At 39.9% G+C, this 25627-nt stretch overlaps 1 protein-coding gene and 1 pseudogene across 10 annotated transcripts in view; both read right to left on the bottom strand.

The window, feature by feature from the left end:
• Tmem108 (transmembrane protein 108) overlaps positions 1-25627 on the bottom strand; it is a 365897-nt gene that overhangs the window by 38601 nt on the left and 301669 nt on the right. The window lies entirely within an intron of this gene.
• Positions 11413-15868, bottom strand: LOC147825237 (adhesion G protein-coupled receptor F5 pseudogene; annotated as a pseudogene).

Raw genomic sequence — 25627 nt, 5'->3', positions numbered from 1 at the left:
ATCCATTTATGACAGTGGGGTGTTGAGGTCCCCCACTACAATTGTATTAGTGCATATATGACTTTTCATGTCCGTTAGTATTTGTTTTATATAGTTGGGTGCACTAGTGTTTGGTGCATAGATATTTATGATTGTCATCTCTTCCTCTTGGATTCTTCCCTTTACAAGGATGCAGTGTCCTTCTTCATCTCTCTTAATCAGTGTTGGTTTGAAATCTACTTGATCTGCCAAGAGGATAGCTACTCCTGCTTTTGTTCTGGTTCCTGTCACGTGCAGTATTGTTTTCCACCCTTTAACTTTCAGTCTATGAGTTTCCTTTTGAATTAAGTGTGTTTCTTGTATGCAGCATATTGTTGGATTTTGCTTCTTGACCCATTCTGCCAGTCTATTTCTTTTGATTGGTGAATTGAGACCATTAATGTTGATGGTTATAACTGAAACGTATTGACTTGTCATTGCCATGACTTTTTCTTTTTGTTGGGTTCTCCCCCTCTACATTTAATTTCTTGTTGTGCCAGATGGGTTCATTCTGCTTTACTTCTTGGGGTTGTGATCCTCAATGCCTGTTCCTAGGATACTGTGTAAAATTCTTTGGAGTGCTGGTTTGTTATTCACGAAGTTCCTAAGGTACTCTTTGTCATGAAAGTATCTTATTTCTCCATCCATTTTGAAAGATAGTTTTGCAGGGTACATCAATCTGGGTTGGAAGCTGTTTTCTTTTAGGGCTTGGAATATGTCACTCCAGGCTCTTCTTGTCTTGATTGTTTCTGTTGAGAAGTCTGCTGTGATTCTGATGGGCTTTCCTTTGTATGTGATTTGTTTCTTTTCTCTAACTGCTTGTAGAACTTTGTTCTTCTGTTTGGTTTCTGGAATCTTAACAATTATATGCCTATGTGTAGATTTTTTTTTTTCATCAAGGCTATTTGGAGTCCTATATGCCTCACTTATCTGTATGTCAATCTTTTTTCCCCTGCTTGGGAAGTTTTCTGCCATTATTTCTGTGAAGAGATTTTTTTATGTCATCTGCACTCTCTCCTGTTTCTTCATTGAGCCCAATCAGTCTTATGTTATTCTTCTTTGCATCATCTAGCAGCTGCTGGATTGATTTCTCATGTTCCTTTATAATTTTCTTTTCCTGGTCACTAATTGCAATCTCATCTTCTCTATATGAAATTCTGTCCTCACATTGGCTCATTCTGGAGTTTTTCATGTCCTGGAAATCTATTTGCATCTGTTTTATGGATTCCATTTGTTTCCCATGTTTGGATTCCATCATGTTCCTGAACTCCTCTCTAGAGTTATTAATCATGTCTTGCACTAGGGGCACAATTTCTCCTGTTATCTGAGAAATTAATTCTGATTTCATTTTTTCCAGATCCCCTTTTGTTGCCAGTTCAGTGGGTCCAGGTGTTTGAGTATCAGAGTGTTCCATCTCATTTCCCTTTGGGGTTGCTGTAGGTGATCTGGAAGTCTGGTTTTGAGACTTATTTACGTGTTTTCTCATTTCGACTGGGCGGGTGGCGCTGTTGGCACCTGCACGGATTACCTCCTCTGAGCTGGAAGAGGTGGGACAGGGGCCGGGAGCAGTGGTAGGGATGGTGGCCCAAAAGCCCTTTCCTGTGACCTGGGAGCAGCGGGAGGGTTGGTGGCTGGGAAGCCCCTTCCTCTGGACCAGGAGCAGTGGGATGGCAGCTCAGAAGCCCCTACCTCTGGGCCGGGAGCGGTGGGAGTGATGATGGCCCAGAAGCCCCTTCCTCTGGGCCAGGAGCAGTGGGACAGAAGGTGGCCCAAAAGCCCTTTCCTCTGGGCTCGGAGCAGCAGGAGGGATGGTGGCCGGGAAGCCCCTTCTTCTGTACCAGGAGCAGTGGGATGGCGGCTCAGAAGCCCCTACCTCTGGGACAGGAGCAGCGGGACTCAGTACCGTGGTCTGGTGTCCTCTGCGTCTTTGTAGTGTGGAACCAGGTGGCTGTACAGAGGAGCGGTGGTGGTGGGGGGGTCCAGTGGATTGTTGCCGGGGTGCCGGCTGATTCAGCGTGTTCCGCGCGACTCGCGACCTCAGGCATATGCAATTTTTATTCTACATTTTTTGAAAGAACTCCTGTAGATTTGTCTAGACAGTTGGTCACACATCTCTGCTGTCCTCCCTTTTAGCATGTGATGTGTAATTGCCAATCATTTTGCAAGCATCTCAGTAACAAAACACAGCTCAATTCCAGCTGCTTTGGTCCCATTTAGAACTGGTTGTTGTTTTGCAATATGGAATGGAGACAATTCTTATAATGAACATTTACTCTACAAATATACCATTTCTGGCCTGGTGCTCTGTGTTGAGGTCCTTCAGCTGACACAGCTTTTTGTTTCAAAACTGCATCACAGAGGATCTTTGTGAAGACTCTTTAAATAGCAGTTATATACACATGGCACCAATGATTCATTTCCCGCAAAAGGTGAGATGATGAGGTGAACAATTAAGGCTGTCATTTGCCCACACATTGGCCATGATAACCACATCCTAAGTGCAGTCTGGTGGAGAGTGACTGTGAGATGCATCCTGGTTTCAGAGATATTGAAATGAAAAGAAGTTTCTCTAACAACATAAACCCAGATGGACATGTGCACTTAATTAAGCAAAGTCCTGATTTTGAACTTCAGGAGGTTAAAACAAAACAACAAAGTCAAGTGACTTAAAGTAGCATGAAGTGTTTTTCTTCTTTATAACCATTCCCAAACCCTCTGCAGTCATATTCAGATACTTCCAGCTGAATGGCTGCACAGTGGAACTCATCTGGATATAAACAGATCTAATGATGGATATTTTTTGTGTGTGCTGGGGATTAAACCCAGGGCCTTGTGTATACTGCACACTTGCTCTGCACCGAATTATACCCCTAGTACCTGCTGTCCTACTTTGTTTTTGAGATGGGATCTCACTATGTTGCCCAGGTTGGAGTCAAAATCCTGGGCTCATGTGATTCTCCTGTTTCAGCCTTCCAAGTAGCTGGGACTACAGCTAGCATTAGTCTACCATGTGGACCATGTGCCACCATGCCTAGCTTTTAACTATGGAATTCTTTAGGTATAATTTCGTATGACCCATAAAACTATATTTTCACAGTTGCCTACCCTCCCTCCTATCCCATGAGCTCAAAAAGGATCTTGATTTACATAATGAATTATGCATGAGCGTGAAGTGTTGATCATTTTAAAGGAAGAAAATCAGAATTGAACTATAGCTAATTTAAAAAAAAATATGCTTAGCACATATGCCAAGAGAATGTGTAAAGAAAGAAGCCAAGTTAGAAATTTATATCCATGTTAAAAAATGGTTATATGACATTTAAAGTAAGATCCGACAAGCTCTTGCTACCAGCTAAGGATACCGCCTGGCTCCTTAAACTCTTCTCTGTGCTGGGCTTGTCATGCTCTGCTTGGCAGGGAGTGGGTGCAGGGACCCAATGGGTACACACTGGTTTGGCAGGGAAGCAATGTGCTGTTGCTGGGAGCCTCTTTCCTTGGTCATGGGTCTTGTGTCTGCTCAATTCAGATCCAGGTCTGTCTAGCCCCAAACCCCTGGTCTTCACATCTCATGCTTAGTCACAGAGGTCACGCTAGAATCTAATATGAAAGTATTTTTTTACTGAACAACTCACTGAAGTAAACAGCTTCCTGGCAAAACTCCCCTGGAGATGAGGTTGAATGATGTGATGGTCTGGATGCCAGCTCACCCTTCTTTGCCCCTGTGACGTGGCTGCAGAAAATGCTTGAGTAGGTCTTTTTGACCCACATGAGTCTGAATCTCCAGATGTGCCCGGCTGGGTAAGGTCCTCAGGGCAGAACTTCACTGGCACACACCCTATGTAGTGTCTGCCACACTCTCACTGCACACAGGCCTGACACGACAGCATTTGTTAGCGATGTCTGCCTTTCATGCTTTCAAAAAGGCCTCAGGGTATTTTATGACAGAATAGGCACCAGAATTACATCTTGTAACAGAAAGTATGATCAAGACTTTCTAGGGGAATAAGAAGACTGAAATGAGCTGCAGCAGTGATGGAAACAAGCACAGCAAAGAGAAGCAAGCATCACCAGTAGAGTTCCCTGCTGCTTGCCTTGCCTCCTATGGTCTCATTACCAAGCAGCCTGAAAGGACACCAGGGAATCTATGGACACAGCAAACAAATGCTTCTAAAATGCCAAGGAACAGGGTTTGGGAGAAAATATGCCTGCCTTGTGCTTATGAAGGAAATTTTGGGCAAACAGACTATATGATTAAACTGGATGGCAGGTAAGAACACACTATTCTTTTTAAGAAAGAGAAAAACACAATGGGGAAGATAAGGAGGTGGTTGGCTAGCTCTCAACCTGCTCCTGTGTGTATAAGTTTATGAAGTGATTATTTCTTCCCACCATTCCACCTTTCTCCCAGTTCAGAACTTACATCTCATACTTCTGTCAGTTCAGAAACATGAGAGTGATAGAACTGGGGCAAGCCACACACCCATGTCAAGTTAGGTTAAGGTCCTAATTCATTGGGTCACAGGTGGGGTGACAGTACAAGGCAGAAGCAGATGCAGCAATGCTTGGCATGGGTCTCCTGGCTTCCCTCTGGTCAGTGGGAAGGACCTTTATGGTCTCTCAATTCACACTGGATACTGTTCCTGTAGGCTCAGATTTTAACACTTTCATTTTATTTATTTATTTATTTTTTGGTTCCTGGGATCGAACTCGGACCTTGTGCTTTCGAGGCAGGCGCTGGAACCACTGAGCTAAATTCTCGGCTACACTTTCATTTTAGAAGGAGACTAAATATATATAAAATCAGTTGAAGGGATACTTACAAAGAATAGGCTTTCCTGACTCTTAAGACAAAAATCAGCACTGGACTTCTCTTCCTATTTTCAACTTCATGAGTTGAGGGTGGTGGGTGAGGGCAGGATTATCAACCCTGGTATCCCAGAACAACACCTTTATCTCCAGCTTTCTGGCATTCTGGAAGGAGATTTCCTTCCACCCTAGCACGTCATTCTGCTGCTGAAAAGTCTTATTGACTTCCTTCAATTTAAAAAGGAATTTCAATCTCAAATCACACATGTGGTAAGTGGCTGTGACACAAGAAGAAATATATACTTAATTGGCCTCTATCCCCTTTCCTCACATAGAGGTTTTCTTGGGTTGGTATACAAATGAAATGACTGGTGGGTGGGGCTCCTGGAGCACCTCAGGATGGGGGCTGGCTGTCAGGGGAAACAACCAAGTGACAGGAGGGTTGGAACTTTCAGCACTGTCCACTCAACCCCACCCACAGAGGAGAGGAGAGGTCTGGAGGTTTCTCTCAGGCTGCAAACCAAAGGTGAAATACTTTATTTCTCAGAGCTCTGGGAAAAGCAGTAAGCATTTCTGAAAGGAAATGCCAGGCCTACAGGCAAGGGAGATCATACCAGGACCAGAGAGATACTGGTGTTTTTTCCTATTGCTTATTCTTTCCACCCCAATAAAATCTCAGATCCTGTTTTACAACTCCCTCTTATCTGATTTGAGAGCTACAGTATAGTTGTGGAAAAGACACACGTTTTCTAATCAGAAGGCTTGGGGAATGCTGGATGACAATGACATTAGATCTCTCTTTTTGGTCTCCTGCTTGAGGAGTGAGTCTGGGTACCAGTATTCTGGGAGCAAGCTGAAGAAGAGGGCCAGGTTCTCAGCTGTCAGTGTATAAACTTTGTTTTATCACGTGACTTCTGGATAAAGTGACAGGTGTTCCCCATGGACCCCTGAGTTTTATCATCTGCAGACAGCAGTTGCCAGTCTACTTCGGATAAGGAAAGCATACATTCTTACCTGTGGGCAAGGTGGGAAGGCTCTGGAGATCTAACTGCTTCTTGCAGGAACTTTCAACCAATCCTCTGGCCAGCAGTCCTTTCAACCCCCATTTCCATAGATTCCTCAAATGACTGCCAATTCCCAAGTTGTGGGGCATTCTACAGTGTTAACTGAGGTTGCTTCTATTTCTTCCTCAGTCCCAATTTAGGACTCAATTTTATCAGGTTCTTCAGTTGTTTTATAGCTTCTCAAATTATATCAATATGGTTGCTCTCCTGTGGTTCACTGGTTAAAAAATTCCTTTATTATTCATTAAATTAGGCTTTGATTAAATGCTGTGCCATATTTTGCCAGCATTCAACTCTATACTTGAATGTTTCCTATATGTCCCAGTGATATAACTAAGGAAATCACTTCAACTCTAAAGACTTCAGTTTTGGTCAATTTAAAGTGGAAAAATAATATTGTTTTCATTTATTTGATTATTAGTTAAACTGGACTCTTTTCTAGAAGTTTATTGCTCATCTCTGTTCTTTTGTTTCCTTATGATCACTGCTTACCTACCCCCATAAGTACTAGTCTTTTAGAAATTTATCCATAAGCAAGTCTTATATGTGAAGGATATTTGGGTTTGATTTATTTTGTTGTGTCAAGGGGTTTTGTTCTGTGTTGTTTGTGACCAAAGGAAAGTCTGCCCTAGTCCTGGTTTTGGAAACATTTACTAATATTTTCCTGTATTTGTTCTATAATTTCATTTTTTACATTTAACCATGTAGTAGGTATGGGTGCCACTCAGACCCCTCCTCATGACTGAGACCCTTGTTCCCCAAGAGTGCTGGCTGCACTCTTCACAGCTGAATCCCTCTCCTGGAATTTTCCTCAGGCAAAGGGAACTGACTTACAAATGATTATAGCCCTAGGTATCCAGGGTAAGCTCCATGTTCAACACCTGGTCCATGCCAAGGCAGAAGGTCCTACTTTCAATTTTGGACAACTAATAAGAATTGTCCCAGTAGCAGCTCCACAGCTCTCAGGAATTCCCTGAGCTCTGAGCTTTACTGGGCTCCACCTCCTCAGGCTCACAGTACACCCGGCCACTCAGTGGTAAACCTTCTATGACAAACCCCTCCTACACCCCAGGCTTCCTGGGGGAAGCAAGAACAAACAGTTCTACCCACTTGTAATTGACTTTGATATACCATGCACGGTAAATCTCTACCTTATTTTTTCTAAATATTAAACTAAATCTCCAAAATATTGGATTACCCTTTCTGCAATTTTTGGATCAGTACTTTTGTTATATTTAAAAATTTTAGCAAAAGAAACTGCTACAATTTCATAAACACATGGAAATTGAACAACACACTTCTGAATAACCAATGGGTCACAGAGGAAATTAAAGAAGAAATCAGACAGTTCCTTCAATTAAATGACAATTGCAGTACAACATATCGGAATCTATGGGACACAATGAAAGCAGTCTTACGAGGGAAATTCATAGCAGTGAATGCACATATTAGGAAAACAGAGTGAGCCCAATGAAACAACCTGATGCTGAACCTTAAGCTTCTAGAAAAAGAAGAGCAGGACAAACCCAAAGCTCAAACAAGAGAGGAAATTATAAAGATCAGAGCAGAAATCAATGCAATGGAGACTAAGAGCATGATAAAAAAAAACAAAAAAGCCAAGAGTTGGTTCTCGAAAGAATGAACAAAACTGACAAACCTTTAGCCAACCTTGTCAGAAAAAGGAAAGAAGAGGCCCAAATCCATGCAATTAGGAATGAAAAGGGTGAAATTACAATTAACCCAGCAGAAATCCAAAGGATCATCAATACCTCCTTCCAGAACCTATATGCCAATAAGATGAAAAACACAGAAGAAATGGACAGATTCCTAGATAAGTATGAATTACCAAAGTTGAATGAAGAAGACCTAAAAATTCTAAACAACCCAATATCAATCAATGAAATTGAAAACGTAATTAAAAACTTACCAATCAAGAAAAGCCTGGGTCCTGATGGCTTCACTGCTGAATTCTAGAAGACATTTAGAGAGGAACTACTGCCACTACTGTGTAAACTCTTCAATGAAATTGAAAGGGAAGCAATACTCCTGAATTCATTCCTGGAAGCAAGCATCACCTTGATCCCCAAAGCAGAGAAAGATCCAACTGAAAAAGAGAACTATAGGCCAATCTCACTAATGAACATAGATGCAAAAATCCTTAATAAGATAACTGGCAAAGAGAATGCAGAAGATCATCAAGATGATCATACACCCTGACCAAGTGAGATTTATCCCAGGGATTAAGGGATGGTTTAACATACGCAAATCAATCAATGTAATACTCTGTATCAATAGAGCCAAGGACAAAAACCATATGATTATCTCCATAGATGCAGAAAAAGCATTTGACAAAATCCAACATGCATTTATGATAAAACCCTACAAAACACTGGAATAGATGGTCTCTACCTCAATTTGATAAAAGCCATCTATGAAAAACCAACAGTCAATATCATACTAAATGGTCAAAAACTGAAATCCTTCACACTAAAATAAGGGACAAGACAAGGATGACCACTATCAACCACTCTTGTTCAAAATAGTTTTGGAAACATTAGCCACAGCAATTAGACAAGAGAAAGAAATAAAAGGAATAAAAATAGGAAATGAAGAAGTCAAATTGTCATTATTTGCAGATGACATGATACTCTACATAGAAGACCCCAAGAACTCCACCAAAAGTCTCCTAGACTTAATAACCAAATTAAGTAAAGTAGCTGGATAGAAGGTCAACACACAAAAATCAATACCTTTCCTCTACATGTCCGCTACAGACTCACTGAGAAAGAAATAGTGCAAACAATTCTTTCACAATAGCATTCAAAAAACTGAAATACCTAGGAATCAACCTAACAAAAGAAATCAAAGACCTCTTCTCTGAAAACCATAGCACTCTCATTGAGAGAGAAATAGGGGAAACAATTCCTTTCACAATAGCATCCAAAAAACCTGAAATACCTAGGAATCAACCTAACAAAAGTTAAAGACCTCTTCTCTGAAAACTATAGCACTCTGAAAAGAGAGATTGAGGATGATATCAGAAAACAGAAAGACATCCCCTGCTCCTGCTTAGGAAGGATAAACAGTGAAAATGGCCATACTTCCAAAACTGTTATACAGATTCCATGCAATCCTAATTGAAATCCCAGCTGTATACTTCATGGACTTTGAAAAAACAATCCAAAAATTCATTTGGAACAAGATGAGAGCCAGAATAGCAAAAGCAATTCTAGGTAAGATATGGCAGGGGGTATTACAACCCCCAACTTGAACCTATACTATGAAGCTACTGTGATAAAAACAGCATGCTACTGGCAAAGAAACAGACCCAAGCATCAGTGCAATAGATTAGAAGATGCAGAAACAACTCCAGACACACTCAGCCACCTCATCTTTGACAAAGGAGCCAATCACACTCATTGGAGGAAAGATAGCTTCTTTAATAAATGGTGTTGGAAAAACTGGATTTCAACCTGCCAAAGATTAAAACTAGACCCATACCTCTCACCATTCACTAAACTAAGATCGAAGTGGATTAAAGATCTAAATATTAAGACAGAAATACTAAACTTGCTGGAAGATAAGTTAGGTAGAACTCTTGAAGACATTGGTGTAGGAAAAGACTTTATGAAGAAAACCTCAGTTGCCCCTGAACTAGCACAATCAACAAGTGGGGTCTCTTCTTATTAAAAAGCTTCTGCACAGCAAGAGAAACCACCAACAGTGTGAAAAGACAACCCATAATGTGAGAAAAAATTTTCACCTGCTGTTCCTCAGACAAAGGTCTACTATCTAGAACCTATAAAGAACCTAAAAAAATCAGACCTCCCAAATTTAAAGATACAATCCAAAAATGGGAATCTGAAATGAACAGACATTTCTGAGACAAAGAAATAGAAATAGCAAATAAACATATGAAAAAATGTTCAACATTACTGGTCATTAGAGAGTTGCAAATGAAAACAACACTGAGATTGCACCTTACCCCAATAAGAGTGGCTGCTATCATGAAATCAACCAATAACAAATGTTGGCGGGATTGTGGGGAGAAAGGAGCTCTTCTCCACTGTTGGTGGGAGTGCAGACTGGGGCAACCTCTGTGGAAGATACCTCTATGGAGATACCTCAAAGAACTAGGACTAGAGGTCCCATTTGACCCAGCTTTTCCACTGCTGGGTAGCTTCCCCAAAGAATTAGAAGAGTCATACCACAGTGATATATGGGCACCCATGTTCATAGCAGCACAGTTTGTAACAGCTAAAACTTGGAAGCAGCCCAAATGCCCATCAACTGGAGATTGGATAAAGAAAATGTGGTTTTTTAAAATAAAATGGAATACTACTCAGCCATAAAAATGAGAAATTAGAGACATTTATAGCTAAATGGATGCACATTGAGGTGATACTCTTAAGTGAAATAAATAGGACACACGTGTAAACACCGAATAGTTTCTCTAGTGTGAGAAACTGAAAGTGTAATAAGGACTAAAAGGTATAATAGATTATGTGAAATAGGAAGAAAAGGCTCAAAGAGGAAGGGGAAATGGGAGGAGCAGGGGAAAGGAAAGAAGGGAATGGAATTAATATGAGAAAATGAAAAAATGGAAACAAATTCTTTGTAAATAGAGAGGGATGTAGGGGTTGAAGGGAGGGCAGGCGAATGGGGAAAAAATAAGAACCAAGAGAGATTATGTAAAGGTGCAAATTTCCAATGATGAATGTCATTATATTGTATACCTAAAATGTGTCAATAACATAAAATTAAAAAAAATTTAAGTATACTGTAAACTATTTCGAGGCTATCTAGTCTACTACTATAATCCATGTTCTTTTTGCATCTAATATTTTAATTTTTGGCAAAGAAACTTCTCCTTACAGTACTTTAAAACATCTTTACTACCCTTGCCTGTTTATACTTCCAATTGAAGTTTGATTGCAAGTCCTGCAGAGTAATAAAAAATTCATTATTAGAATTTTGATTTTGATTTCATTAAGGCTATAATTTGGAGAATTTTTACAATACTAAATCATCCCTTGATATAGAATATGATGTCTTTCTCCATTCATTCAAATCTCTTATGTCCTTTAAGGAATTATTTGTGGTAGTCTTTATGTCTTAGCCACATGGTTAAATTTGAGCATTTTCTTGTGTTGCAATTAGAAAATAGCTTTCCTTATGTGTTCTGCATGTTCACTGTGGGTATACAAAAGAACTACTAGTTTTTTTGTAACTTATTTAGGGAAGTATAATTTGCATGCAGATTGGGAACAAGGCAAAGTGTCCCCTTTCAGTTCTAGTCAACATTGTACTGGAGGTTCTAGCCAATGGAATAAAGCAAGAAATGGAAATAAAACAGACTGAGAAGGAAGATATAAATGTCATTGTTGAAGACATGAGCTTTCAGTGTAGAAAATCCAAAAGAACTGACAAAAACTGAAAACCCAAGAAGTAATTAGCAAGGTTAATATAAAAAAGCCAAATGTTTTCCTATATACCAGCAATAAACATTTGGAATTTGAAATCGAAAAAAACTCCATTTATATTAATACTCTCTCCCACAAAAAAGAAAAAAGATAAAGGCCGATGTAGGAAATGATATCCAGCAGAATCTCTAGGAGAGACCCAGGTCTGGGGAGTCCGGGGACATGAGGATGGAGAAGGAAGTCAGGTGGTCACAGGTGCAGGAGATTCTGTCCCTGTCCATGCTGTTCACGCGGCATCCGTGGCTGTCCCAGCCCCCAGTGTTGTTGGAGAGGCTGAAGTTCCAGAAGACACAGATTATTTGCCCTCCTGCTCCGTGGTTGTTTTTAAAAGTCATGGAGATCTCGAATGGCATGGTGATGTTGTGGCTGACGGTGGTGGTCATCACTAAACTGTTTGCAAAAGGCTTTTTCTGAGCGTCTTGAACCAGGATGGCTTTGAGCACTGGGAAAGCCACAGTGACCACCGAGGACTCTGGATGCAGGTTTCCCAGCTGACGCTTTTCAATGGTCACGTTGGCCCAGAGGTCGGACTCTGGGAAGTGAAAATTCCGCCGGTAGATGTGGGACTTCCCGGGTTTTACAACCATGCTTCCAATCTCCACGTTAGGGTGGTGGAGGACCACCAAGGAGCTGTCCCCTGGCCGCAGGGCTTTGGAAAACCGCTCCACTGAATGCAGCAGCTGTGAGCTCTGGCTGGTCTGGTCCTGCTGCAGAGCCTCCCAGGAGCCCAGAACAGACTTGCCCAAGATGACATTCACAGTGGCCAGCACGTCCTTCATCATCTCTGGGTCCCCGTGCGACGGAACTGTCGAGAGCAGGTTGAGGATGTTGATGACGGCGCCCAGGCTCTTGGGGGACGACTGGATCTCCAGCTCCTCCTGGCCGGTGCTGACGGAAAGATTCTTCAGGTACACGGGGAGGTTTTGGTCCTGAGAGGGGCTCTTGATCAAAGCCTCCGCCTGCTGGAGCAGGCCATTGATGGGAGCGGAGATGCAGCCCTTCCGCTCCACCTGCCACTGGGAGCCCATGCATCTGTAAGTGATGGTCCCACTGATGGTGCTGTCAGGGCTCCTGGAAACATCTGAGAACTGGCACAGCTTCTGGATGACCTTCCCAGGCTCCCCAACCCCAATGGCGGGGTCTTGGCATGTGATGTTTTCCCCAGGAACCAGAGTGAGCTTCATGGAAGAGCTGTGAACCGAACTGTTGGCAGCGTTGGTAAAGTGACAGAAGACATCGACATTTTTGGGACACTGGGAAACTGAGTCTGCTGTGGAGCTGTATTTGTAGCACACTTGCTTTCCCTTCACTTCTTTGGCAGCGGGAAAGAAGGAAGACTCCATTTGGAACATCACTTTATAGTCCTCGTCCTCCTCCATGCAGCACCTGAAGTGATGGGAGCCCGTGCACAAACCACTGGCTTCCAAAGGGTCGACCATAATGTTTGGCTCCAGGGGGAGCGGATGAACAGTGACATCTTTGGTGGCCACACTGTATGTGTTCTTATATTGGAATATGCAGCGGTATGTTCCATTCCACTTCCTGGTCGATGTCTCCACCGTCAGCACTGACTCAGCTCCTTCAGGATGGCGCCGTGTGGCATAGAACATTTTGTGTATCTTAATTCCAGCAGAAGTATTCCAGTACACCTCATCATAGTTACGCACATTACTGGTGCATGTTATAGAAAAGCTTCGTCCCTCAGAAACAGAAATTGGCTCTGGGGTTATTATTAATTTGGCTGGCTGCTCCCAGGCTCTCTGGGTTGCTAGGCTGCTGCTGGTGGCACTGTGAATTGTATTCCCTTCTGTAGTGTGCCTCAAGGGCTCATGCTCTTCCCCTTTGTGGGTGGAATTATCTCCCACAGGGGTGAATGTCACTTCTGTGGCCTTGCAGACCCTGGCTCTGTAGCTGCTGAGGAACTCGCACATGTAGGTGATTGTGTCCAGGCACTGGGTCGTGTTGGCCTGCAGGATATACCTGCCACAGCCGGAGTTCAGGTCCTGGTCCTCGTGTCCTGGAACGCTCGCGTTGCCTTCCTGCTTCCACTCGATGGCTGTCCAGTTCGGTTTCTTCTCACTGCAGCAGTTCAGCGACACAGGATAGTTGTCACACTTCACGGCTGTTGTTTCATTTGCCAGGATCTGGATGGGCGTCACATTGATGTATTTTTCGGTCCCAAATTCAAAGATATCCATTACCAGTTTGCAAGCGTAGAGACCCTCATCTTCCTGGGTGAAGTTGGTGATGGTGAGCCGCGACATGGAGGTCAGCTGTACGGTGGTGTAGATGAAGTGTCTGCTGCCATTCCAGAGCCTGGCCAGGCTAGAGAGCCCTTCTCCATAGAGCCAGGACACGTTGGAGGACAGCACTTCATTTTCACACTCCAGTGTCACAGTGTCCCCTTCAAAGATGATTGCTGGCATGACAGATAACTTGGTTTCATTGTTCACCCCCTGGAAAGAGTTCTCATCTGCCTTGTAGGTCTGGTTGAGGCTCTGCAGCACCAGCTCGTTGGCCTTCTGGATTTGTCCAGCGGGGAGCATTGTAGTCTTGACTTCGAAGCTCACAACCACACTGCTGTTGCTGAACTCTGTCACAGCCACTGATCTGAAGCCTGGTAAAATCCTGTACCCCTCCTGGAACGCTCTTTCCAGGTCTGTCTTGTAGGATCAGTAGAGGGCAGAGGATGTGTTTAAGAGGTCTTCCTGAAAACTCACATTCAGTCTGACTTTCATTCTCAAGGTAAGAACTGTTGGGGGCTAGCAGAAAGGTCCCTGGGGAGGGAGTTCTTTCAGGCACCTGCAGGGATTCCCTGAGGAGACACCATCATGCTCCTGACAGCATTGTGGAGGCATCTTGCCTGAGGCCACTCATAGCCTGACTCACAGGAGCACCACACTTCATTTCCGGTGGCTGTGCAGACTGTTGTCACCTCTATGCTCAGAATGGCAGTCACTGGGTCAATGTCGGTTACTTGAATTGGAAAAGTGAGGTCGCGCAGCTGAGCTCTGAGAGACTCCAGGAAGGACACATTCTCAAAGCTGAGCTCGACATCCACAGTGTACTTGTCCACCACAGGAATGCTCAGCACATCTGGACACCTGGGGCTCAGCAGCTCCTCACTCTCTAGATCCTCTTTATAGTCCTCTTTATGGTCCTCTTCATGTAGCACCAAAGGATGAGCCATGGACTCCATGAACTCTATGGAATCCATGGTATCCAGGACCGAGCTCAGCACCCCAGAGAAACACACGACCAGGAGCACCAGGCACAGCGTGGACCTCCCTGGGGACTGCATTCTTCACGGTGGAGTTGGTGGCAGTTTGTAGAGGTTTCAGTCCACAGTTGGCTGATTCTAGGGCAGGGTGGCATGGCAGAGGGGCATGGCAGAGAAGCTGCTCATGGTATGACAGTAGGAAGCAGATCCTATTTTATGATTTTTTGGGGGGTGGTACTGGGGACTGAACCAGGACCTTTGCTCTTTGCACTGAGCTTCATTCCTAGCACCATTTTAAATTCTGAGACAGGGTTTTACTAAGTTGCTAGTTTCCCAAGCTGGGCTTGAACTTGCAATCCTCCTGCCTCAGCCTTAAGTGGTGGGATTATAAGCATGTGCCACTACCTTTGGCTTGTTATTCTGATGCTTCTTTACTCGATTGTTTTAAAATTATACTTACTGCTAATTACATTACTCTATGTATGTCAAATATGAAACTTTGAATCTCTCCTTTACCTTTCAACCAACTCCATATAAAAAAGGAAATTTATTGATGTAGGTATGTCTCACTTATTTGTTTCTAAAAAACTGTGCTTATTTAAGCAATTTGTTCCAAAGAACTACCAGTAGAAACACAAATTGATCTTCATTATTTCACTAATATTTTTAGCTGGCTCTGGTGCCAGGGACACTGTGAATTAGTGATGCTTAAAATGTCATTTAAAAATAAAACTTGAGGATAAATCAGAACCCAGTAGACTGAACTCTATTTAATTACCATGAGGTATCTTGGTCATAGTTTCTACCGTCAATGTTCCCCTTAATGACTTATAATGGTAAATCAGATTGCTTCACTACAGCTTCAGACCAGCCCAAGGAACGGGGAGAGTGACACAACTTCTCACTCAGGACCTTCATTTACCTATTTCACCTCCTCCTGCCATACAGATCTAGTCATTGTCCTCTGCTGATCCCCTGTCCACAACTTTGCACTGGCTACTTTCTTACATCCATAATGACCTTTTCCATCATAATTATTTTCTTTTAAAAAATTTTTATTTTTATTTTTTTCCCATTAAGTTTATTGGTACATTTTAGGGATAAAATACAGTTACATTCATCATTGGGATCTTGTACTATTACATGAGTATCTTGGTTCTTATTTTTTACCCCTTCCCCTGCCCTCCCTTCACCCCCTCCACCCTTCCCTATTTGCAGAGTCTTTGTTTCCATTTTTTTCCTTTTCTCATATTTTTTCTTTTTCCTTCTTTCCTTTCCCCTCCCCCTCCCACTTCTCCTGCTCCTTTAGACCTTTTCTTCCTGTTACACAATATCAATTATACATTTTTAAAATTACAATATCAAGACCTAGGAGACATTACCACAGATTTTACAGAATTTAAAAGGATACAGAAAGCATATTACAAAAATCTTTTTTGAAATAAATTTGACAACCTCTAAGAAGTACCTTGGAAGACAAATTAATGAAACTAACTCTGGAGGAAATGTAAAATTTGAATAGCACCTATTAAAGAAAGTATATTCCTAGCTTGAAAACCTACCTATATGACAACAGCAGGCTCATATGCATTTTAACTGATAAATTATATCAAATAATTAAAGCAGAAAAAAGAAGGAATACTTCTCCCCTCATTTTAGGAACTCAACATTGTGCTAATCCTAAAACTGGATAAAGATAATAGAAGAAAAAAGTATGAACATAGATAGAAATTTGTTTAACAAAACAAACTATTAGAAGTCAAATGTGGCAGTATGTAGAAAGCGGTTTTATTATAGGGATGGCAGTGTTGGTTCAGCATTGGAAGATCCATCCCCAAAAGTCATCATTTTAACAGAGGAAATTAAAAAGCCATATGATCCTGTCACTAGTCGGAGAAAAAGTATTGGATTAAATTCTACAGCTGTTAATGGTAAAAGCTATCAGGAGAAGTAGAACAGAACCTTCTCAACAGATTAAAGACATGTACTCCATACTTCCTGAGAAAAAGCCTTATATGAATGGAGAAGATACAATACTTTCTCCTTAAGGTGGGGAACAATGGCAGACAAGCTTACTCTTCATCTGTCCATTAAACTTTGAAACCTAGGCCCAAACCAAAATAGTCTGGCAATAAAATGAGACAATTAGGATAGGATTGGCAAGGTAGAAGCATAATTTTTACATGTAGATGAAATAATAATCTACAGAGAAAAATACTAAGAAATCTCTAGGAGCCCCTAGAACTTGTATTTGAATTTAGCAGGATTAGAAAACACAAGGTATATATAAAAATTCAGGTCTATGTAAACTTGCTGTAAATGAAGAATTGAATATTGAAATTTAAAAGTTATGTAGGAGTACAAAGGGCCTAGAAAAGTACAAAGAAAAAGAGAAAAAAAAAACAGTGTTGGAAGACGTTTAGTACCTAATTTTAAGACTTCTTCTAAAGCTACAGCAATCAAGGCAGTGTTGGTGTAAAGGAAAGACATATAGATCATTGAATGAAACAGAGAATCTAGAAATAGAACCACACATACATGGTCCACTGAGTTTTGAAAGATTATTTAACATTAACATTTTATAGAATATAAACTCAATTCAAGAGCAGAGGAAAAGATAGTGTTTTCAGCAAATGGCACTAGAACACTTGGTATCCGTATATGAAAATTAACCTGAACCCTTTATTTCCATACATAAAAATAACTTGAAAAGATCTATGAACCTAAATATGAAAGACTAAAACTATAAAAGTTTAAGAAGAAATTATAAAGGAAAGTGTTTATGAATTTAGATTAGACAAGAATTTCCTAGGATATAAAAAACATGATGTATAAAAGAAAAAAAATGATAATTGAGTGAATGGAGATGATCATGTCTTGCTGGGGCAGAGTTTGTTTTAAAAAAGAGAGAATGGTCTCATTTTGGCCAGAAGTTCTTTAAATAGAAACACAAAAACTGTTAGGTTATGTTCTTCCTGGATGGTAATAAAAGTTGTAAGTGTAAAAGGTTGTAATGTAGCAAGAACTGAGCTCTGTGGACCTGGAAGGCCATTGCACAGACAGCCTCACATCCAGCTGTGTTACTGTCAGGAACCTGGGAGGCTCAAGGGAGCACTGCATCATCTACCATCTTCTGGTCCACCCCATGGCTTCATATGGGATCGTGACCTCTTGAACTAATCAAATTGGGTTTTAAAGATAAACTTAGTGTCTAGGTACCTATGTATGCAGGTGCTGGTATATTTTAAGACCCTTCTGAAGAAAGAAAAAAACCTCAACCCTATACATCTTAAAGCCATTCTGTTTTAGCCATTATCAATCAGATTCAGTCTTCTTCCCATCCTTTAAGCTGATTAGTCACACTGTGCAATGTGTTCTACAACCAAAAATCTGTTAGAAAAGCAGCACAAGCGCATGGACAAGTTCTCTTCCAGTCAATACATAACTCCACAAAACATGCAAGGATGTGCTGTAGAACCTGTAGGTGGCAGCCCTCTAGGTGTGATAATGATAGCAGGACAGGTACATATTTGGGAAAGAAGAGACTAGCTTGAAGGAAAAGGCTAAAAGAAGGCATGTTAGTGATAAAGTGATAAAGATAATGAATTGGAAAAGATGAGAGATATTTAGATTTTTGACAACTTTCTATAGATAACAGTTTAGGTAGTGAGCCAAACAAAAGAACCGTCCAAAACAGACTCTTAGAGGAAAAGCTAAAAGTGAGAAACCCCATGAAAATAAACTCCTGGGCCAGAGTTTATATTAAACAGAATCAGTGGGCTGATTTTTAAATGAGAATGGGATTGTCAAGGAATACCAGTGACGCCATGTAAAAATGTACATACAACATGATCCTAAACCTCTGTAAAAGTAGTAATTTTTCAAGATGCTTGAAATTTTTTTGAAATAGTGTAAACCTAGCATTTGTGGATGTTGTTAATATGAAATTGGTAATCTGAAGATTCTAGAAAAATGAAACTAGCAAAGGAGCTTGGAATTCAACCTTTGGTTACATGAATGGGAAAGAGGGCTCTTTCATTAAAATTATTTGGAAAATGTTGGATTATATAGTCATATACTTTTTTTTGGAAAAGGGTATAGAGCAGAGCTGGCAAACAGTTTCTCTAATAAATATTTGGACTTTATGGATTGCTCCATTCAACCTCACTGATAATGTGTGAAAGCAGTCATAGATAATACACAGAAGAATTGGCATGGATGTCTTCCAGTAAAAGTTGTTTTTGTAGTGGCAGAAGGTAGGCAGGATTTGGTCTATGAGCCACTGCTTGCTGATCCCTGGCACAGGAGTAGTGCTTCCACAAAAATATTCTGTGATAATGAAAACTATTTGCACCATCCAACATGGTAGCCACTAGCTACATATGATCAAGTGAGTTGGAGGTCACTTTAAGTGTAGCTAGTGTGACTGGGGTGCTGAGCTTTTTACTTGATTAAAGCTAAATGTTTAAGCAGACATGTCCAGATGAAGGGCACCTCTCCCCCATTTGGCCAAGCAGACCAATTCCAGATGAGCAGTGCTCCTCCCCCATGCCTGCAGCACCCTTCCCCCATGGAAGCAAGCAGGCCTGTGCCAGACAAGCAGCATCTCTCTTCACAAAAGCAGACCTGCACTGGACAAGTGGCACCCAACCCCCACACATGCAAGCAGGACGGTGCTGTTCAAGTGGCAAACTCCCTTGCACATGTAAGCAGGTCCTTGCTGCACATGCAGTGCTCTCTCATGTGAGGATATGACATCTACTCCAAGCCATCTTTACATATTGTTTCCCTATGGCACCGAGCAGCAGAGGTGACAAATAACCAGCCTACCTGATCCTGAATGAGGATAACACCTAGGAAGAGAAGGGAGCAACCAGACCCCAGGAATGGGGATATTAAGTCCAACAGCCCACTCCAACCCCTGACCTGTGGCTTACATCCACCAGAGACCAGAAAGCTGATCATGTTCTCCATCTACCAATGGGAGCAAGGACATGCCTTGGCTTGGACAATAACCACAGGCTGGGGGGCGGGGAACGGACAGAGTGGCTCAGGTGCAGAGAGGGCACCTCAAAATCCCATAGGCTCTAAAGCTAGGCATAGAAAATCATGACTGGCTGGAATCTAAGACAGCAAATATTGGAAGAAAACCACTCATGCAGTAACATAGAATTTTTTTCTTTGACAATTTTTTGTTTTGATTTCTCTATTTTGTATTATTTTTATCTTTCCTTCATTGGTTTTTTTTTTGGTGGGGGAGGAGTTTGAAGTTTTTTTCTCTGCCTTTTTCCTCTTTTAGTTTCTTTTCTCTCCTTTTCTGTTTCCCTCTCAACTCTTTCTCTTTCTACTGATCTTTTATTTTTTGTTGTTGCTCTCTGCTTACCTTTTTTTTTCTTGTTTGTTCTTTCCTGTAATGGTTCTCTACCATTATTAATTTACTTTTACTCAACAGGACCCTCATCTCACTTTTCTTCTGCCTTCTCATTTCCCATTGATTAATTTTCCAAATTTGGCTTTTTTCATTCCCAAGTTCTCCATCTGGTATAACTTTACTAGTATAATAACTAAGCTTTATGAATCTGTAGGTAGCTAGTTAACCTTACACTATTGCTGTTGAATATGGTTCTATGGTTAGTAGAGGCGAAGTTGTTTCATTAGTAGATATTTACTGTAGGTCAACAGTAGGTCAATATTTGCTTTGTTTTAGTGTTCATTCTATAATTATACATCTTTCTCCCATGGTTAAGGGTGGTACTTTATTGGTTCTTAAGGTTTGTCAATATTCAGTTTGTATTTGGTTTTATAATTGATGCTGATTTTATTACTACTGCCAAGGTGATATTGGTGTTGCTATTAATTGGTCTCAACCTCCCATCTCAAGTAAATAAAGGTGGCTGGAACATGAGACAGAAGCAAAGACCACACCCAGAGGAAAAGCAGACATTAACTAAGGAGGTCTCCATATTAGAAACAAGGTTTCCCATTATAATCAAGCTATAATAAGCCTCAAGACATGCATATACACGTGTGTGCGCGCACACACACACATACACACACACACCAAATAGAAACCTGAGAAGACAAGCCAACAAAATGCCTCCCAAAACTCCCAACTCCCCCAAGCTGATCTATGGAGGACTGAAGAGGAGGAAACCAAAACCCAGACACTGAAATTACTTGAAATTATACTGGGGAGATAACAGATCAATGAGGCATTTGGCAAGCACACGGAATATGTAAGTAATAAAATACTGGGGGAAAAAAACCCCAGTGAGTCTACAGAACACACTAATTAAAAGCTAGCAGAACTAAACAAAATGATGCAAAACATGAATGACCAAAAAAACCAAAACCAAAACCAAAACAAAACATGAAAGACCAGCACAGAAAAGAATCAGAGTCCATAAAATGACTCAAATCAGAAATGTAGGAGATTAAAAATTCTATTGCAAGTATGGGAAGCAGAAGTGATCAACATAAGAACAGTGTCAGAACTAGAAGACAGGGCTATTTTCAGTGAACATTTAATGAGATATACTTTAAAAACAAGAGAACATAAAAAATAGACCAATAGTTCCTAGATGATGCAAAGAAAAGTAATCTAAGATTAATTGGAATTACTGAACAATCAGAAGACAGCACATAGCAGAAAACTTTCCCAATAAGAGAAAAGAATTTAACACACAGATAAGTGAGGCTATAGAACTCCAACTAGCCACAACCAGAAAAGAACTTCTTCACAATACATCATAGTAAAAATCCTGGAACACAATAAAATCTTAAAAGTAATTAGATGAAAGCAATGAATCACTTATAAAGGAAAACCCACTAGAATTACAGCAGACTTCTCACCACAAAACTTGAGGACCTGTAGAGCTTGGAGTGAGGTGTTTCAAACCCTAAAATGAAACAATTTCCAACAGAAAGTGATATATTCTCCAAAATCAGTTTTCAAAACTGATGGATAAGTAGGCTATTTTTATGATACAGAGTGCCTAAAGAAATTCATGACTATCAAACCAGCACTCCAAAAAATTCTCAAGGGCACCCTAGAAAGAGACAATAAAGCTAACAATGACAGAAGGTCTAACATAATGAATACATCAGGTAGGGTGAGCAGTTAAAAAGAAGGGAAGGATAGGGAATCAGCAACAGGGAAATAAAGCAATGACAGGAAAAAGTCAGTATCTACTACTCTCAATGTGAATAGTCTTAATTCATTATTCAAAAGATACAGATTGGCAAAATCATCAAGAAACAAAATCCAAGGGTATGCTATATACAAGAAACATATTCAATCCCAAAAGAAACTCATAAAAATCAAAGGATTAAAAACAATATTCCATGCAATGGGAACTCAATAAAAAGCAGGCTTAGCTACCCTATATTCAATCAAATTGGACTTCAAGCCAAAACTGATCAAAAGAAAGTCACTAAATGTTGGTTAGGGAAACAATCCATCAGGAAGAGATAACAATTATTAACATATATGCACTGAACAACAGTGCTCCCAACTTCATAAAACAAGTACTACTGGACATAAACGACCAAATGAACATTATCACAATAATAGTGGGGGACCTCAGTACTCCACTAACACAAATAGATCAACTAGACAGAAAGTCAACAAAGAAATGTCAGACTTGAACAAAACCTTTGAACAAATGGACTTAATAGATAACTACAGAATGTCTCGCCCAACAAAAACAACAGAATATACATTCTTCTCAGCAGCACATGGAACTTTCTCCAAAATAGATTACATACTAGCCAGCCAATAAAGCAAGCTTAAGTAAATGTAAGTAAAATAGACCACATATTGGCCAATAAATCAAGCTTAAGTAAATTATACCATGCATATTATCAGGTCATAATGCAATGAAGTTAGAAATCAGTGACAAAAGAAAACAATGAAATTATGTAAATGCATGGAAACTAAACAATACATTCTTAATGGGTTACAGAAGAAATCAAGGGAGAAATAAGACAGTTTCTACAACTCAACAATAATGCCAGTACAACATTTGAGAATTATGGGACATAATGAAAGTAGTCCTAAGAGGAAAGTTTATAGCTGTGATGTGAATGTTCACATCACAAAAACAGAGTGGGCCCAAATAACCTAAGGATGTGCCTCAATGTCCTAGAAAAACAAGAACAATCCAAACCCAACACTATTACAAGGAAGGAATTATAAAGACGAGAGCAGAAATCAATGAAATCAAGACAAAAAAACAAAAGAATTAATGAATTGAAAAGTTGGTTCTTTGAAAGAATAAACAAAATAGACAAACCTTAGCCAATCCAATCAAAAAAGGAGAAAAAAGACTCAAAAAAGATCCAAAACAATGCAAGTAGAAATGAAAAAGGTGGAATCACAATGGATACTGCCTAAATAAGATATTAAGAACTACTTTGCAAATCTGTATGCAAATAAATTGGAAAATTCAGAAGAAATGGAAAGATTCCTAGGTACAAATAAATTACCAAAACTGAACCAAGAAGACTTAAAAAAAACCCCTATGAATAATCCAGTAACAGGCAATGAAATTGAAACAATAAAAAACCTAACAACTGAAAAAGCTCGGGTCCAGATAGGTTCACTGCTAAATTCTACAAAAACTTCAGGGATTCCAATACTCCAAGTTTTTTTTTTAATGAAACCAAAAGGGAAGGAATAGTCCCAGTTATTGCTGGAAGCTACCATTACCCTGATTCCAAAATCAGACAAGGAAGGATTCAACTCAAAAAGAGAACTACATTTTAGTACTTATTTCCACTTTCAGTTTCTCACACCAGAGAAACAAAGAATGTTATCATTATGTATGTCTAAAATATACCAATAAATGTTTTGCTATAAAAAATAAAAAATTTCAGGGTTAAAAAAAGAACTACAGTATAGGCCAGTCCAATAAATATAGATGTAAAGATCCTCAACAAGATATTGGCAACAAATTGTCAAAGAAATCATGTATTAAGATCAAGTAGGTTTCATCCCAGGGATAAAGGATGGTTTAACATACACAAATCAATCAATGCAATATATCACATGAACAGAAGCAAGCACAAAAATCACATGATCATCTCAAAGAATGCTTCATGATAAAAACACTGAAGAAACTAGGTATAAAAGGATGTTAATCTCATAAAAGCCACTTATGACCAACCTACTGCCAACATCATATTAAATGGGGAAAAACTGAAAGCTTTCCCTTTAAAATAAGTAACAAGAAATGGATGTCCAAGATCACCACTCCTGTTCAACACAGCACTCAAAACATTAGGAAAGCAATTAGGCAAGAAAAAGAAATAAAAGGGAAATGCACAGGAAAGGAAAGGAAGAAGTCAAATTATATTATTTGCAGATAACAAGATCCACTACATAGAAGTTCCAAATACCCACCAAAAGATTCTTAGATACTTAATAACAAAATTAAGTAACATAGGGGATAAAAATCAACATACAAAAATTAATAGCATTACTATATACTAATAATGAACCCACTGAGAAAGAAATTAGCAAAAAGATGCATAATAGCACCAAGAAAAATTAAATATTTAGGAATTAACCTAAGAAAATGAAAGACCACTACAGTGAAAACTATAGCACTTTGAAAAAGGACATTGATGAGGACATCAGAAATTGGAACCATATTCCCTGTTCCTAGATAGGAAGAAACAATATAGAGAAAATGACCATACTTCCAAAATTGATATACAGATTTAATGCAATCCCAATCAGAATTCCAACAGCTTTCTTCACAGAACTGGAGAAAACATCCTAAAATTCATACAGAACCAGAAGAGACCGGAATAGCAAAAGTAATCCTGGGTATAAAAAGCAAAGCAAGAGGCATCACAATCAGAGACTTGAAGTTATATTACAAAGCTACTGTGATAAAACAGCATGGTACTGGCACAGAAACAAACATGAGGATCAATGCAACAGAACAGAGGATGCAGAAACAACCCCAAGCACTTTGAGAACTATTTGATCTTTGACACAGGGGCCAGAAACATACACTGGAGGAAAGATAGTATCTTTAATAAATGGTATTGGGAAAACTGGCTATCCACATGCAGAATAGTGAATTTAGACCAATCTTTCTATTGCACTAAACTAAAATCAAAATGGATCAAAGAACTAAATGTTAGAACAGAAACACTTAATCTGTTAGAAGACAAAATAGGTAGAACTCACAGCAGTAGGCAAGGATTTTCTGAACAGAACTCTGGTTGCACAGGAAATAGTAACAAGAATCAACAAATGGGATCATATCAAAAGGTTTCTGCACAGCAAAATAAACAACCAACAGAATGAAAAGATAACCCACAGAATGGGAAATTTGTCAGCTATCGATGAGACAGAGGACTAATATCTAGAATACATAACGAATTCAAAAAATTAGGCCCCTCAAAATAAAAGACTCAATCAAAAAATGGGCAAGTGAAATGAATAGACACTTTACAGAAGACATACAAATGGCCAATAAATACATGAAGAAATGCTCAACATCTCTGGCTATTAGAGAAATGCAAATTAAAATGACAGATTCCATCTTACTCTAGAAAGAATGGCCATAATCAAGAAATTAAATAATAAATGCTGGTGAGGCTGCAGGGAAACAGGAATCCTTCTGCACTGCTAGTGGGAGTGTAAATGAGTACAACCACTATGAAAATCATTATGGGGATTTCTCAGAAACTTGAAACTAGAATTTTCATTTGACCAGGTATTTCTCATCTAGGTATCTTCTCTAAAGAGTTAAAAACATCATTTTACAGTGATACATGCATATTCATGTTTATAGCACGACAATTTATATAATAGCTAAATCTTGGATGCAGTGTATATCTCCATCAACAGAGGAGTGGATAAAGAAAATGTGGCATTTACCCACAGTGGCATACTATGCCACAAAGAAAGATAATTTTGAGTCATTTGTAGGAAAATGAATGGCCTTGAGACCACAATGTTAAGTGAAATAAATCAGACACACAACCTTAAATATTACAATGGTTTCTCTTATATGAGA

Source organism: Heterocephalus glaber, unplaced genomic scaffold (genome assembly GCF_053883595.1).
Source record: "Heterocephalus glaber isolate CG9 unplaced genomic scaffold, H.glaber_assembly_v1.0 deba00001504, whole genome shotgun sequence".
Taxonomy (NCBI): domain Eukaryota; kingdom Metazoa; phylum Chordata; class Mammalia; order Rodentia; family Bathyergidae; genus Heterocephalus; species Heterocephalus glaber.
The sequence above is the reverse complement of the archived record's forward strand: the minus strand, read 5'-3'. Positions and strand labels throughout refer to the sequence as shown.